The following is a 14,642-nucleotide window of genomic DNA, read 5'->3' as shown; positions in this document are numbered from 1 at the left end:
AGAATCTTACACTTGGCATGACGTGCCTTGTCATAACATTTCATAACATATTGTGTCTTAATATAGAGCTCAAATGCCTTGTTTTTTTCATGCTTTACATGAATTGATACCTCAAGACTTCCCTAAGCACCGTGTGTTCCCTGCTAGTTATCGCATCATCCATCAATCCCTTTGACTGATGTGACTACGTCTTAATCATAACATGGTCTTTATATACGACAGTTCGCTTATTTTACCTTCACCGTAATACTCACTTACTAGCTTTAGATGAAACCTCACTCTGATATCCTTTCTTAAGAACCTTTCGAGACCCGTCGACTATACTTCGTCGACTTAGGGATCTCCACTTAGCTATAAACACTCCTGAGTGGACAGGAAGTTTCACTAGGGCATTTCCCTGTCCTAGCATTAGGGTCGTGATAAAACATGCTTAGACTCTTCTCTTCTTTTGAAACACGGACCCTAATGCATGAAACATGATATAGCAACTTATTACATTCATGCAACCATGGACAATCCGAAACACATATGAGCCAAATGACCATGTACGTTTCACAATATGGCTTGAAAATATTAGAACATACAATCATATGATGAATACATGTAAACACACATGAATCACACTTCCACAAACCCAAAACAAATTCGGTTTTCCTTAAAATAGCCTTGGCCAAAACCTCCAAATCCTTTAAACATGAGTTTCCATCATCCCATTTCATATTCACATGCTTACACCCATTCATGGATCAACAAGCATACACAGCATGCAAATAGGTTAAAGTCAAAACCCTAAATAGGTTGGGGCTGAAACCCTTAACATGGCATATTCAAGATATACAATGACATATCATCATCCAAACATGGCATTTCATTTTAATATCACAATCAAATAGGCATGCTATCATACAACAATATTTAATCCAAAGAAGTAACAAATAAAAGTTCAGCGTACATATACAAGAGTTATTCAATAATAAGTTGGAAGTTTACTTACAATAAATCCGATTGTTTAACTTAGCAAAAATCTGAAAAAGTACATGCAATACATATTAGAAACCACTAGAGAAACCCTAATCTCGAAGCAAGGGTGGATATGTGTGTGCACTTATATTTTTAGAAAAGCTTTGTAAACCAAACCCTAGAGTATGAACCCTAGAGGATTGAACTCTAGCTTTTCCCTTGGTTTATGGTTGTGACCTTGCTCCCTCTTTCTCTTCCATGCATTTCCAAATTAAAACTTAAAACATCCATCTCGGGTTCTTCCTCTCAAGGAGTGAAACTCTAGTTTTTCTTTCTTAAGTAAAAACCAAAACTTATCCTCTACAAATCTCGGGTTCCTTTTGCTTAAAACATAAAAGGTATCTAGGGTTCGAAGAGGAAACCCTAGTTACAAGAGTAAAAATGTGTGGTTGTGAAGAAAAACTTAAAAACCGAATGGAAATGGTAGATTTCCTTCTTGGCAGTGTGTGTGTGAAGAAAATGGTGGAATGCTTCTCACCTCCTTGAACTCTTTCCCAAGCCGAATGGTGTAGAGTATCCTTCTTGTGATTCTTGACTTAGAAGAAGTGAATGGTGGCATTTGGTTGGTGAGAAAGTGGTGAGAAAGTGTAAAGAACTTGAGAGAAATGAAGGGTGCCGAGATCCTTAGAAAGGTGAAGAATGGAGCAAAAATGTCTCCCTCATTTTCGGCTATCCCTTTATATAGGGAACCTTCTATTCCTTTAGAAAGAACCAAAGCCCTTTGCATGTATGCCACTTGGCAAAGCAACTCTTCCACTTCCCCTTTGATGGTATTGCATAGGAAACCCAAAAGCCTCCTCCAAGGGTGGCGTGTAGCATCAAAACCGAAACCCTTTCTTGCTACACCTTCCCATTTTGCCCTTCTCTCCTTGTCTAGATATGTTGAACCTAATGGTTGAAAGGTAAAAACACAATTCAAATCCTCCTTAGATTCCCTTACCGTGTGCATGGTTGCCATGTGGCAAAGTAGAGTGTGCATTGCTTGATTTGGCCGAAAACCTCTTGATCCTCCCCTATGTGATCCTTTGCCTTTCCAAGACAAAATCTATTAGCCTTCCCTCATACAAAACCGTTGGCCTCTCTCTCTCTCTCTCTCTCTCTCTCTCTCTCTCTCTTCTAGAACATGTCCTTTCCTTTTCCCAACCAGATCTCTTGAAACCCTAAAAGTTTCCCTCTTACTCCACATGTGTGACAAGTGGCATAATCTGACATAACCTTATCAAGGGGTGTGTAAGCCGAGCTTGAATGACATCACTCTCCATTCATTCCTTCTAGAAGCTTATGCATGCAAGACAAGTGTCTCACATTGCCTTCTCCCTAGGTTTCCTACTAGAAAAGACCAAATAGTCCCTCATTGCCATGTGGAGCCTTCCTCTATCCTTAGAAAACATTTTGGGCCTTCTAACCCTAAGACTTCCCTTGATGGTTGAATCTCCTTATGGGCCTTAGTGGTCTTCTTTTCACTTTTCCTACCTTAGGGCCTTCTAACTAAGGGTCCTTAGGATCCAAGAATAAGGCCTACTAAGAGCTTTTATTTCCACACTTAGAGCTATTCATCTCTATCCCTAGAAGATTGAGAGACCTTTTTATAATAGGATAAATAATAAAAGAAACGAGGTCTTGGCAAAGTCCGGGTTCTCACAAGCAGGAGCCAAACTGAGTAAGCCCAAGATGTCGCGAAGAGAGAGATAGAAGGGGAGTCTCAACCCATGTGCTAGTAGGGACATTGTCAGAGTGACCTTGCCTGTGAAACCATCGTCGTCGCAACACCCAAACATCCAGCACTGTTGATTCTGGGATACGAAATTCTTCCTAAATCGTTGGAAAATCCCTCTGTCTGAGGGCTGAATGCCACCCATATCCATTGAAAGTTGGGACGTCACCACGTTCAGCCATGGGAACTAGAAGTGAAGAATAGCAAGAAAATGAGGAAGACGAAATGGGCAAGTGAAAAGAAAGAGAACATAGAGAAAGCATGGGCAAGAAAGGCACAAGGAGGGAAAGTGAGCAAATGGAAGAATAGAGGGGCTCGAGAGAAGGGTATTTCAAAGGGGCAAATACGAAACTCCAGCAACCGTAAGCATCATGACCTGATACCGGAGCAGAAAGGTAACCATCACACGAAAACCCTACCATCTCCACTTCAGCGGTAAATCATGAGCGCCCTTCGATTCTTGAAAATGTAAAACAATGCAAAAAGGAAATATGAAGGGACAGCGGGGTAGTTAATGGTTTGCAGATGGGCTAGAGGTTGCTTAAAAAGGCTTAAAATGAAAAAGGGCCCATAACCAAGTCCATGTCGGCTAAAAAAAATGTGTAAAATTTGTCAACATAAATTTCTCATGCCTTGGAGCGAAGGGAATTAGCAAGGTAGCTGGAGGGCCCATTTGGAATTTAAGCCCAATGGAAAAGGCCCTCTGTTGACGGCCTAAATTAAAGAGTCCAAGTCCAGTAGAGATCAACACACTACACGCCACATTATATGGGAAGATAAGAATTTCATGCATATACGTGGAGGTGATCCTATATAGTGTCAATCTAGTTTAACTAGAAATCTATATATACTAGGTAATCCTTGACAGTAATCTATCTTTGAATTATGAATTATTTGGATGATACACATTACTGACTTAAGTATCGGGGTGCTCCTAGGTATATTATGCTGGAATCTCTTTATATCATGTAGGTGAACAATTGCATTTGTGGTGGTGGTGGGACACGTTCTTAACAGTAATTACTTAAAGATGGAGAGAAAAATAGAGGATATAGAGAGAAGGATGAAGGGGAAAAAGAAGGTTGCTGGTGAGGAACTGCATGCGGTGGAGAAGGCAGAAGATGAAGTGCTTGTTTCCATGTTGATAACTACCTGAAATGTTTGAGAATTTTAAAAAAAATGAAATGAAATTTTATAGGTTGTTGGCAGAGTTGTGAGTCCCACTTTAAGATATATTTGGATAGTGAAAGTTTGTGAGAAATATTTTTTGTTTTTTAAAGTGAACCTAGGTGGCCACCCCTTGGGCATTCCAATGGAGGTCGATTGTGGCTACCCTCTTGGTAGGTTGACATTGGTCATGTCACCCATGGCCATATAGATGTAGAGATGCTGCGCCTCCCCATTTTATGTGAATGTCCCATCCCATACGTGTGGAGTATTGAATCCATTTTTGTTACACAATGGATAGCAATATCTCACTTCGAGGGTAAGATCCTCCAGGAACAAGGAGTGAAGAAGAAGATGGTGAAAAGGAATCATCTATATATTCAGTTTTTGCATAAAAGAAACAATACGCTTTACGGATTGATTATATTGTTCACCATATCAGTGACAAATAACCACCCCTGACCAGTGTGGTCCTAACCACTACAAACTTGACACTTGACAGGATACAATTGGAAATTAGAAATAAGCTGGATGGCAATAAAGTAAAATCAACTGATGCATATAAAATGACAAAGATGTATATAAAACGACCCTGCTAACTGATAAAGCTTAACATTAGAATTTAGGACACATGTACACGCTAGATGCTTCACAGCTGCACGATCGAATGATTGAGAACTGCTTCATTTTATTCACTTTCCTCTGACTGATTGACTAACCCTTCAGACACCCATACTCCTTTCCCTGCGTATACTTCCTTCTCCTTCTTCATAGCTGCCCCACTTTGCTTGTAACAGGTGAGTGTGATCCCTGTGGTTGGCAAAGTTGGGTCAACCCTCAGTGAATGAGATGCATATCCTCCCGTATACTTCCTTTTTTTTCTAGGTCGATTTTGTCCTTACTGTATGATATGTATATCCTCCCGTTGCCAGATTTTACCATCAATTAAAACATGCTTGTTTTACATTTTCTTTCTTTCTTTTTCGATAGGTTTGACCATCATGACAATCTGTCAGGTTAAGCCGAGAGGGTAGGTTGGTAGAGAAAGAAAGCTTGTTGTATTGGAGAAGTAGAAATAAGCCGAGAGGGGCTTAATCCAAATGTGGATCTAGTTCCTGGCTATATTAGTATCTGCATCCGAGTTCATAATGCGGTCTGGGTAGCTGCTCGAATTAACCCGATTATAACCCAGTCGAGTACCTAATTATAAAAATCCGGATATCCAATTATCTAATACGAGGATTATAGACACAAAACAACGTCATTTTATCTATAAAGTAATTTTTCTAAAAATATAAAATGGATCGAGTATTAATCAACCATATTATATAACTATATCCGCAATCCACATCCATATAGGGACGGGTACAAAATCCGGATACTCACTTGGATAAAATCTAGGTGAATATCTCCATAGAGGAACTATATTTTTAGATTTTCATTACAATGCCAACGATGTGTACGTTCAGAACACACCATCAGTACTAGTGATAGTTTGACACATGGCACTTGATAAATAACATGTATACAATAGTAATTTAAAAGGATTGTTAAAAGGACAAATCTTGAGCCGGCCCTAGTTTGGAGATAGAGGATCCTCCTTCTCTCTACAAATCAATACAAAAGAGACACTGTACAGAGGGGGAGGAGTTTCGGTTCCTCCCTCCCTCCTCTACCATCCAGCGACCACCACATGCCTTACTGCAGGCTTCACAAGGCATTGATCCTTCAGACGAGTAAAGAATTTTGCCGAACAAAACAGTGCGTGAGCAACACATGTGATTCAAAGTTAGCGCGTGATTACTACGCACCTCCACTAGGGGTGCTATTCTGCAGCCACATGTGACTTTTCTAGGTCCAGGGCCACTGGTTACTTCAGACTTGACGGACACCCATACTCCTAGTGTGGCACATATCCCTCACGTGCCATCACGATTGCTATGTTTATAATTTTTTTCCTCCAATGTTGAAAATGAGGATCTATATCTTTTCAATATGTAATTCGTTATTTTTCCATGTATTTTAAATTCTTATACTGTCTTTTGTTTTAGAAAAATAAAAAACCATAAAAACATATTGTCTGTTGGACTTTGTCTATAGAGTGTGTCTTATGGTCCATTTTAGATAGAGTATGGGGTTTGTTAACTCTGTCTTAGAAAAAGTTGTGTTGTCTCTCAAACTGGGGGACTATAGAGGTTTGCAATAAAGACTAGACCATGTCAATCATGGTTGTGTATTGAGGAGCTATTAACGTTGTAGTTAGCTTGTAATGTATGTTTCATATCCAATTTGTAATATCCATTATTAATTAATATAGTATGCTTTTATTAGAAAAAAAAAAGAATTGTTAAAAACCATAAAAATAAAATAATTAAATACAAAAAAAATAATGAAATATGTAAAACCATTAAAATTTAAGATATTAAACTAAGAAAAATCTAAGATTTAACAAAACAAAATAAATCTCTTTAAATTACAATTAGCAAAATTATTTATTATTAGTTTTTATTTAAAAATTTCCTTTTTATTTATTTATTTATAAATTTTAGCCGTTTTAATATATTTTTTGAATTTTTCAATATTTTATACATGTTGCTTGCTAAGTGACACATTAAATTATTATTGGTGCTGACTAATATAGAAGAAACACTTTAACTTGTTATCAGAACACTTTAACTTCACTCTATACCAAGAACATAACGCAGCAGCAGAAGTTATGAAAATTCAACAAAAATACAAGTGCAATTGGCAACCTCCTCCTACTGGCGTGCTGAAACTCAATGTTGATGGAGCTTTCTTTAGTCCTCAATGTAAATCTAGAGTTGGAGTAGTGCTGATTGATCATAAAGGGAATGTGCTATTTGTTGCAAGTAAATCAGAAGCTATTGTTGCCGATCTAATGGAGGTTAAATTACTTGCTATCTTAAGGGACTTGTAGCTGTGCATACCTCTAGAAATTACAGAACTGAGGTTGAATTACTTGCTATCTTAAGGTTCTGATGCTTTGTTAGCAGTTCAAGAATTGGAAAAGGAAGGATATTCTACAACTTTGTGGGGGTGGCTTGTTTCAAGAAATCAAGAACTTGTTCCGAAGGTTTTAAACTTGGCCTCTTCATCATAAGAGACGGGAAGTTAATGGAGTTGCTCATGCATTGGCTCAGTCTAAATGGAATCTTGATGATCTTATTATTTGGTGGGACTCAATTCTGAAATGTATTTCTCAGGCTATTTGGGTTGATTCAAATTTATAATGTTTGAGTTTTGATGAATAAAAGTTCCACTTTGTTATGTAAAAAATAAAAAATAAATAAAACTAATCTAGCGTAGGAGCTACCTCATTTTTTGAAGAGAATTGATTACCTTTTTGGGTCTTTGTAATATACATCATATCAACATGATCCAATTACATAAAAAAATATTAATCAAGTTAACAGAAGATGTGAAGGCAGTAAAGGTAAGTGAACCTTTTTTTTTTCTCTCTCTTTTATTTTGAAGTAGAGATTCTTTTCCAACTTCTTCAAGACCTATAATATAAATAAGCACAAATAGACATTCAGAATTAATACCCTATGCCTTTTAAAAATAATATGAGAGACTCTAAAGTATTTCAAAATTCTTCAATATCTAAATTGAGATCCCTCATAAATGTAAAAGATTGCTTATGGCACAAACATAACCACAGAAGTCAAATGTCAAAGCATTTCAAAGTTTCAAAATCAAAGGATGAATTTCTAGTTGTATGATTTGATTAAAGCCAACAAAAACAAGCCCAAATAAACTTTATATAAGCAATATCACATATATAGAACCTGCAATCAAAAACCCAATTCCTAAGTACAAGAACATTAGAAAAATATTAAAGAGGATTCATCATACCCAAAATCTAAAAGCAAAAATAAAAAATATAAGTAAAAAATATTAGTAGTCCAAAAGCACTTAAATAGAAATCTGAGAGCAAAAAATAAAGAATATGTAAAGAGAAAAAATAAAAGAATTTGTAAAGACTTCGAACTACACTTCACGCCCTATTTTATTTTTCAGCATTTTTTACATATTCAAACACAAAGAACAATGAGTACAAAGTGTTAAGATAAATATAAATGATTAAATCTATATCTTTATATTAGTTTAAGCTTTTAGGACAAATGGTGATTTCACTTGGTATCAAAACAGAGATCTTGATTCAAACCTTAACTGTACATTTTATTCCATTTAATTAAATAGTCCATGTTGGACTCACTCATTGAGGAGGGAGTCTGGCCCACATGTGAGAGAGAGTGTTAAGATAAATATAAATGATTAAATCTACATTTTTCTATCAACTTTTGAGACAAGTAGTGATTTCATACAAAGACAAAAGAAAAGAATCAAACTCATATAACTCCATGCCGGGTGAAAAGTATTGTACGGGTGATATTACAATTCAAAGTGTGCACGTCAACCAAGTCCAAATCCTAGGATATGTGTATAGATGAAAAAAGAAAATAGAGAGAGAAGCTCGACAGAGATGAGGTATATTAGAGGGGAAAACTGGTGTGAGAGATTTGGGGAGATGAAGCAAGAAAGCTCATTGATTAAGGGGATTGAGGGGATCTTTGTTATGAGGGGAAAACTCAGTGGGGGAAATCTGGTGTTTCGTAGGAGGTGCGACAAGCCTTCACAAGAACAAGAAGATCGAGGAAGAAGAAGAAGAGAATCAAGAAGAAAGAACATATGTAGAAAATAATAGAGAAAGAATCAATGAATTATTGTATTTTTCACGTAATGTCCCTTGTACAATTGTGTAATCTCTTGTATATGCTAGCCATAGTATTTGGTCTCTAGCTAAGAGTTGTTGCTCTACTTCATCAACTTGTGTTGTGCCTAGCATGTAGGACATCCAAGGAGGTGGAAACCCGTAAAGTGCTTGGAAAGGGGTCATCTTGGTCGAGGTATGAATAGAAGTATTATATCACTACTTTGCTAAACACACCCACTGCACCCAGTCTCTAGGCTGATCACCAGCAAAATATTTTAGATAGGTTTCAAGGCTTTTGTTAACAGCCTCAGATTGTCCATGTGACGCCCCCAAAATCCCCACGCCCGAACACGGGGAAATTGAGACGTCCGGATGGTGACAACCCGGGTCACCATCCCATCGTCGGGTGCCGAGTGTGTGCAAGGCAACAGATGTGTACAGAGAAACTCGCAGCGGATAAAGAAAGTCATAACTAAGTACCAGAATTTCTTAACGTAATACAAACTGTTTAAAACATACATAGATAAATATTACAAAACACGAATACAGTTTTAAACAAATATAAAGATAGCATCAGCAACCCGGCGGAGCCGCATCCTCGGGCTCAGCCTCCTCCTCTTCGTCCTCCAACTCTGCACCAAAAGCTACGGAACCACGAATGATACCGCAGGTAAGTAAATCCAAACACTACCAGATAAAAACACATATAACTCAAACAAGATGCATGAAACATGCCCAATGCACAAAGCCCAAAAACACCAGTTTTCCACACACGCCAAAAACCCATTTGGCCCAAAAACATATCCTTTCCGAAAAACACGCCAAAAGCCACATTTGGCCACCAAAAGTCCATTTGGCCCAATATCTCGCCGGAAGTCCATCCGGCCCAATATCTCGCCAGAAGTCCATCTGGCCCACGCCAAAAGTCCCATTTGGCCTCATAAACCATTATCCAATTTTAACCGTATACGCCATGACCTCCCCTAGGGGTCATCCGCACACCCTGGCTCCAGTGTCACACCGCAGAGTACCACCACGCATGTGACACCTAACGAGCGATGCCCGGTTCCGCGCCCGGCGCGTTCGTAGCCAAGCATCCCCTAGCCCCGCTCCCGTCATCTCTCTCGACAACTCAGGGGACATCACTCAGTTTATTCCGCTCCCGAGTGACCAGAGGAGCTCCACCGAGATAATAACCCATCCCGGCTTGGGCTCGTGATACACACGCACCCGTAAAACCAGTCACGCCAATACACAGGCTTTTCACACATGAACAAAACACACATGCATGCACCATGAAATGCCATATCAATGCATAACAAATTAACCAACCAACATACGTCAATTAAACAGACAACTCCGTCCTCCATCCATCCGACCCCCGAAACTCCTCGGACTCAGTCCGGAATCAACAACCAACAACAGTAAATAAATGAATGAGCAATATATATTAAAATCTGAAAATAGGGTTTGGAAAATACTTACAGCGCTATATGGCAATTTTAGAAAACAAGCGGCGTTGCAAACGGCGGAAAAACAGCAACGTCACAGTGAAAATTCACTGTGGCCGTGGGTCTGAAAAACCCACTTTTGAACGGGGACAAACTAGGACACGGGATTGATAGGGAATGGTCTAGAGGTGGTTGTGAAGCTATTGGAAGTGACGGACGGCCGTGGGTGGCGGCGGAATGGCCGGAAATGGCCGAAAATGGCAAATCGGAAAACAAGCTCGTGGGAGCTGCTCCGGTGGTCGTTGGAGGCCGGAAATGGGTGGGTTAGGACGGCAAGAGGCTGGTGATGAAGTGGTGAAGAAATGGTGGCCGGAGGTGGAGCGACGGCGGCGGATCGGAGTGAAATCCGTGCGCCCTTTGGAAGCTTTTTCCGGCCAAATGGCCGGCCGGTTGGGGGTGGGTTTTGGAGGGGTGGTGCACCGGAGGGAGAGGAAGAGAATGGGACCGGTGGGGGGCCGAACGGTGGCTGGACGGCTGCGGTAGGGGCTGGGGAAGGTGACGCCGGCGTGAGGGAGAGGGAGGAGAGAGAGAGAGCTCGGGGGGGTCCGAATCGGGGAGAGAGGAGAGAGAAAAAGAAAAAGAAGAAAAAGAAAAGAAGGAAAAAGGAAAAAGAAGGGAAAAAGAAAAAGGGAAAAAGAGAAAAAAGGGAAAAAGATGTGAAAAGAGATGAGGTCCAATCCTCACTCCGGGAAAACGAAACAAACCGCCAAAAAGATTAAAACCACTAAACAGCTTAAAGAAATAAAACACAACCTCAAATAAATTAAATTAAATTAAAACCCAATTTTAAAAACGCAAATACATTAAAATAAAATAACTAGTATATTAATTAAATAAAAACAAATACTTCAGCGAAAATACACTTAAAAGCGGGTCATCACATCCTCCCCTCCTTAAAAACAATTTCGTCCTCGAAATTGCAAATCAACCACCAACTTACAACAAGCCACATAAACGCTCATAAACCAAATGAGATCAAGATTAAAATACATACCTTCATCATTCAAACAGATACGGGTACTGCTCCCTCATGTCCGCTGCTCGCTCCCAAGAGAAGTCTTGAGCTAACGGATCTCCCCAAGCCACTTTAACTAAAGGTATCGTCTTGGACCTCAACTGTTGCTCCTTCCAATCCAAAATCTGCGACGGAACAACTTCGTAAGTGAGATCCGGTTGCAACTGAATACCTGTCGGGTCGACGAAACGTGGCTCTTGCTGCCCAAAGCTCTTCTTCAGGGATGATACGTGGAAGACATCATGAACATCCCCAAAATAATCTGGCAAAGCAACTCTGTAGGCGACAGACCCTACTCTCTCCAGAATCTGAAAAGGGCCGACGTACCTCGGATCTAGTTTCCTCTTCTTACCAAAACGCTTAACACCTCTCATGGGAGAGACTTTAAGATAAACCCAATCACCAACATCAAATGACAATTCTCTCCTCCTGGTATCAGCGTAGCTTTTCTGGCGACTCTGAGCTGCCGCCATTTTATCTCTAATGATCCAGACTTGGCTTTGCATTTCCTGAATTATTTCGGGTCCAATTACCCTACTCTCCCCAACTTCATCCCAACACAAGGGCGACCTACACTTTCTTCCATAAAGAGTTTCATAGGGAGCCATCTGAATGGTCGCATGGTAGCTGTTATTGTAGGCAAACTCAATGAGCGGCAAATGATTTTCCCAACTCCCTTGGAATTCCAGGGCACATGCTCGCAACATGTCTTCCAGGGTCTGTATGGTGCGCTCTGACTGGCCGTCTGTCTGCGGGTGATAAGCAGTGCTGAACTTCAACTTAGTACCCAAAGCTGCCTGCAAACTCTTCCAGAACTGCGATGTGAACCTCGGGTCCCGATCCGACACTATACTCTTTGGTATGCCGTGTAGCCGCACTATCTCCTTGACATACAAACGGGTTAACTTACCCAAAGAGTCGGTGTTGTTAACAGGCAGAAAATGAGCACTCTTCGTTAACCGATCCACAATCACCCAAACAGAATTCTTCCCGCTAGGTGTTCTCGGCAAACCCACTACGAAGTCCATCGTGATATCATCCCATTTCCACTCAGGAATAGGGAGGGGTTGGAGCATACCTGCAGGTCTCTGATGCTCGACCTTTACCTGACGACACGTGTGGCATTTCTCCACATATAAGGCAACGTCCTTCTTCATTCCATCCCACCAGTAAGTTTTCTTCAAGTCTCGATACATCTTTGTACTGCCGGGATGAACTGAATACGGGGCCGCATGAGCTTCCGCCATGATCCGTTCCTTGAAATCTGAGTCCTTTGGGATCACTCTGCGATCTCGGAACCGAAGTATCCCATCACTATCCATGCTATAGTGCAACGGCCCTCGAGATTTTCGGACTCTTTTCCTGATGTTCAGCAGCTTCGGATCCTTTCTTTGGAGAGCTTTCAATTCTTCAAAATCTGTTACTCGAACGTCAAGAACTGAAGACAGAATCTCTACTTGCTGCGAACTCTCTATAAGGAGCCTTCTCATCCCATAAAGTAACGAATCCATTTCCGACGGTTCAGCTTCATCTTCCAAATGAGACTTCCGGCTCAAAGCATCAGCAACTATATTAGCCTTCCCCGGGTGGTATTTGATCTCACACTGATAGTCACTGATTAGCTCCAGCCAACGCCTTTGCCTCATATTCAGATTTTTCTGGGAAAACAAATGCTTCAAGCTCTTATGATCAGTAAATACCTCACAAGCTTCCCCATACAAGAAATGCCGCCAGATCTTGAGTGCAAAAACAATCGCAGCCAATTCTAGATCGTGCGTCGGGTAATTCTTCTCATGGTCCTTTAGCTGACGAGATGCATAGGCTACAACCCGTCCTTCCTGCATAAGGACACAACCCAAACCAAACTTGGACGCATCACTGAAGACTACGAATGGCTTATGCGATTCTGGGAGTGCTAACACAGGTGCCGTTGTCAGCCTGTTCTTCAATTCCTGGAAGCTTCTCTCACATTTCTCCGACCACACAAATTCTGTATTCTTCCGAGTCAAAGCTGTGAGAGGTCCGGATAGGCGAGCAAAACCTTCAACAAATCTTCGGTAGTATCCGGCAAGCCCCAAGAAACTCCGGATCTCGCGCACTGTAGTCGGGCGTGGCCATGACAAAATGGCTTCTACCTTACTGGGATCAACTGCCACTCCGCCCTGGGAAATTACATGCCCAAGAAATTTAACTTCTTCCAACCAGAACTCACACTTGCTGAGCTTGGCGTACAACTGGTGCTCTCTCAATTTCTCAAGTACCAGACTAAGATGATACACATGCTCTTCAATATCTCGGGAATAAATCAGTATATCATCAATAAATACTACCACGAAGGAATCCAGATAAGGTTGGAACACCCGATTCATTAAATCCATGAAAGCGGCAGGAGCATTAGCTAGCCCAAACGGCATCAGCTTAAATTCATAGTGTCCATACCTCGACCTGAAGGCAGTTTTCGGCACATCCTGCTCTCTGATTCTCAGCTGGTAGTATCCCGACCTCAGATCAATCTTAGAGAACACGGCTGCTCCTTGAAGTTGGTCAAATAAATCATCTATCCGCGGGAGAGGATATTTATTTTTGATGGTCACTTTGTTCAACTCCCGATAGTCAATGCACATACGAAGGGTTCCATCTTTCTTTTTAACAAATAAAACTGGAGCACCCCACGGCGACGTACTAGGCTGAATAAATCCCTTCTCTACCAGTTCTTGCAACTGAGTCTTCAACTCTTTCAATTCAGCCGGTGCCATGCGATAAGGAGCTTTATGCACAGGAGCCGCTCCAGGTTCCAAATCTATGACAAACTCCATCTCCCGAACAGGGGGTAGTCCGGGCAAATCATCCACAAATACATCGGGGAATTCTTCCACAACTGGAATGTCTGCCAAGGACTTCTTCTCAGACGGCGTGGACACCATCTGAACCAAGAATGCATCCGCTCACCATGCAATCTCTCTTCTTGCCTGTATCGCCGATATAATCATCGGCTTTTCTTTTAATCTACTCCCCGCGAATTCCAGACAATCACCATCCGGAAGCTGAAAGCTAATTGTCCGACTTCTGCAATTAATAGTCGCAGAATATCGGTATAGCCAATCCATCCCGAGGATGATATCAAAACCCAACAGCTTGAATACCACCAGATCAGCATCCAAAAACCTTCCCTCAAAATTTAACGGGCATCCCAAAGCAACCTTGGAACACCACACCATCTCGCCATCGGGTAGCGCCACTACCATAGCCTTCGGCAACGGTTCCGTGACCAAGTTACACACCCGAGCAAACGTGGAAGACACAAACGATCGTGAAGCACCGGAATCAAACAAAGTACAAGCATAAAACTCATACAAACGAACTCTTCCTGAACCAAACACACAACCCATGAAATCCAAAAAAACACAACGAAGAAACCAAAAGCACCAAAAGCTAAATCCAACTTAAAAAAAAAATTAAATTAATCCATACCTGTGA

The sequence above is a fragment of the Carya illinoinensis genome, chromosome 13 (assembly GCF_018687715.1).
Source record: "Carya illinoinensis cultivar Pawnee chromosome 13, C.illinoinensisPawnee_v1, whole genome shotgun sequence".
NCBI classification, from domain to species: domain Eukaryota; kingdom Viridiplantae; phylum Streptophyta; class Magnoliopsida; order Fagales; family Juglandaceae; genus Carya; species Carya illinoinensis.
Note: the sequence above shows the minus strand (reverse complement) of the source record.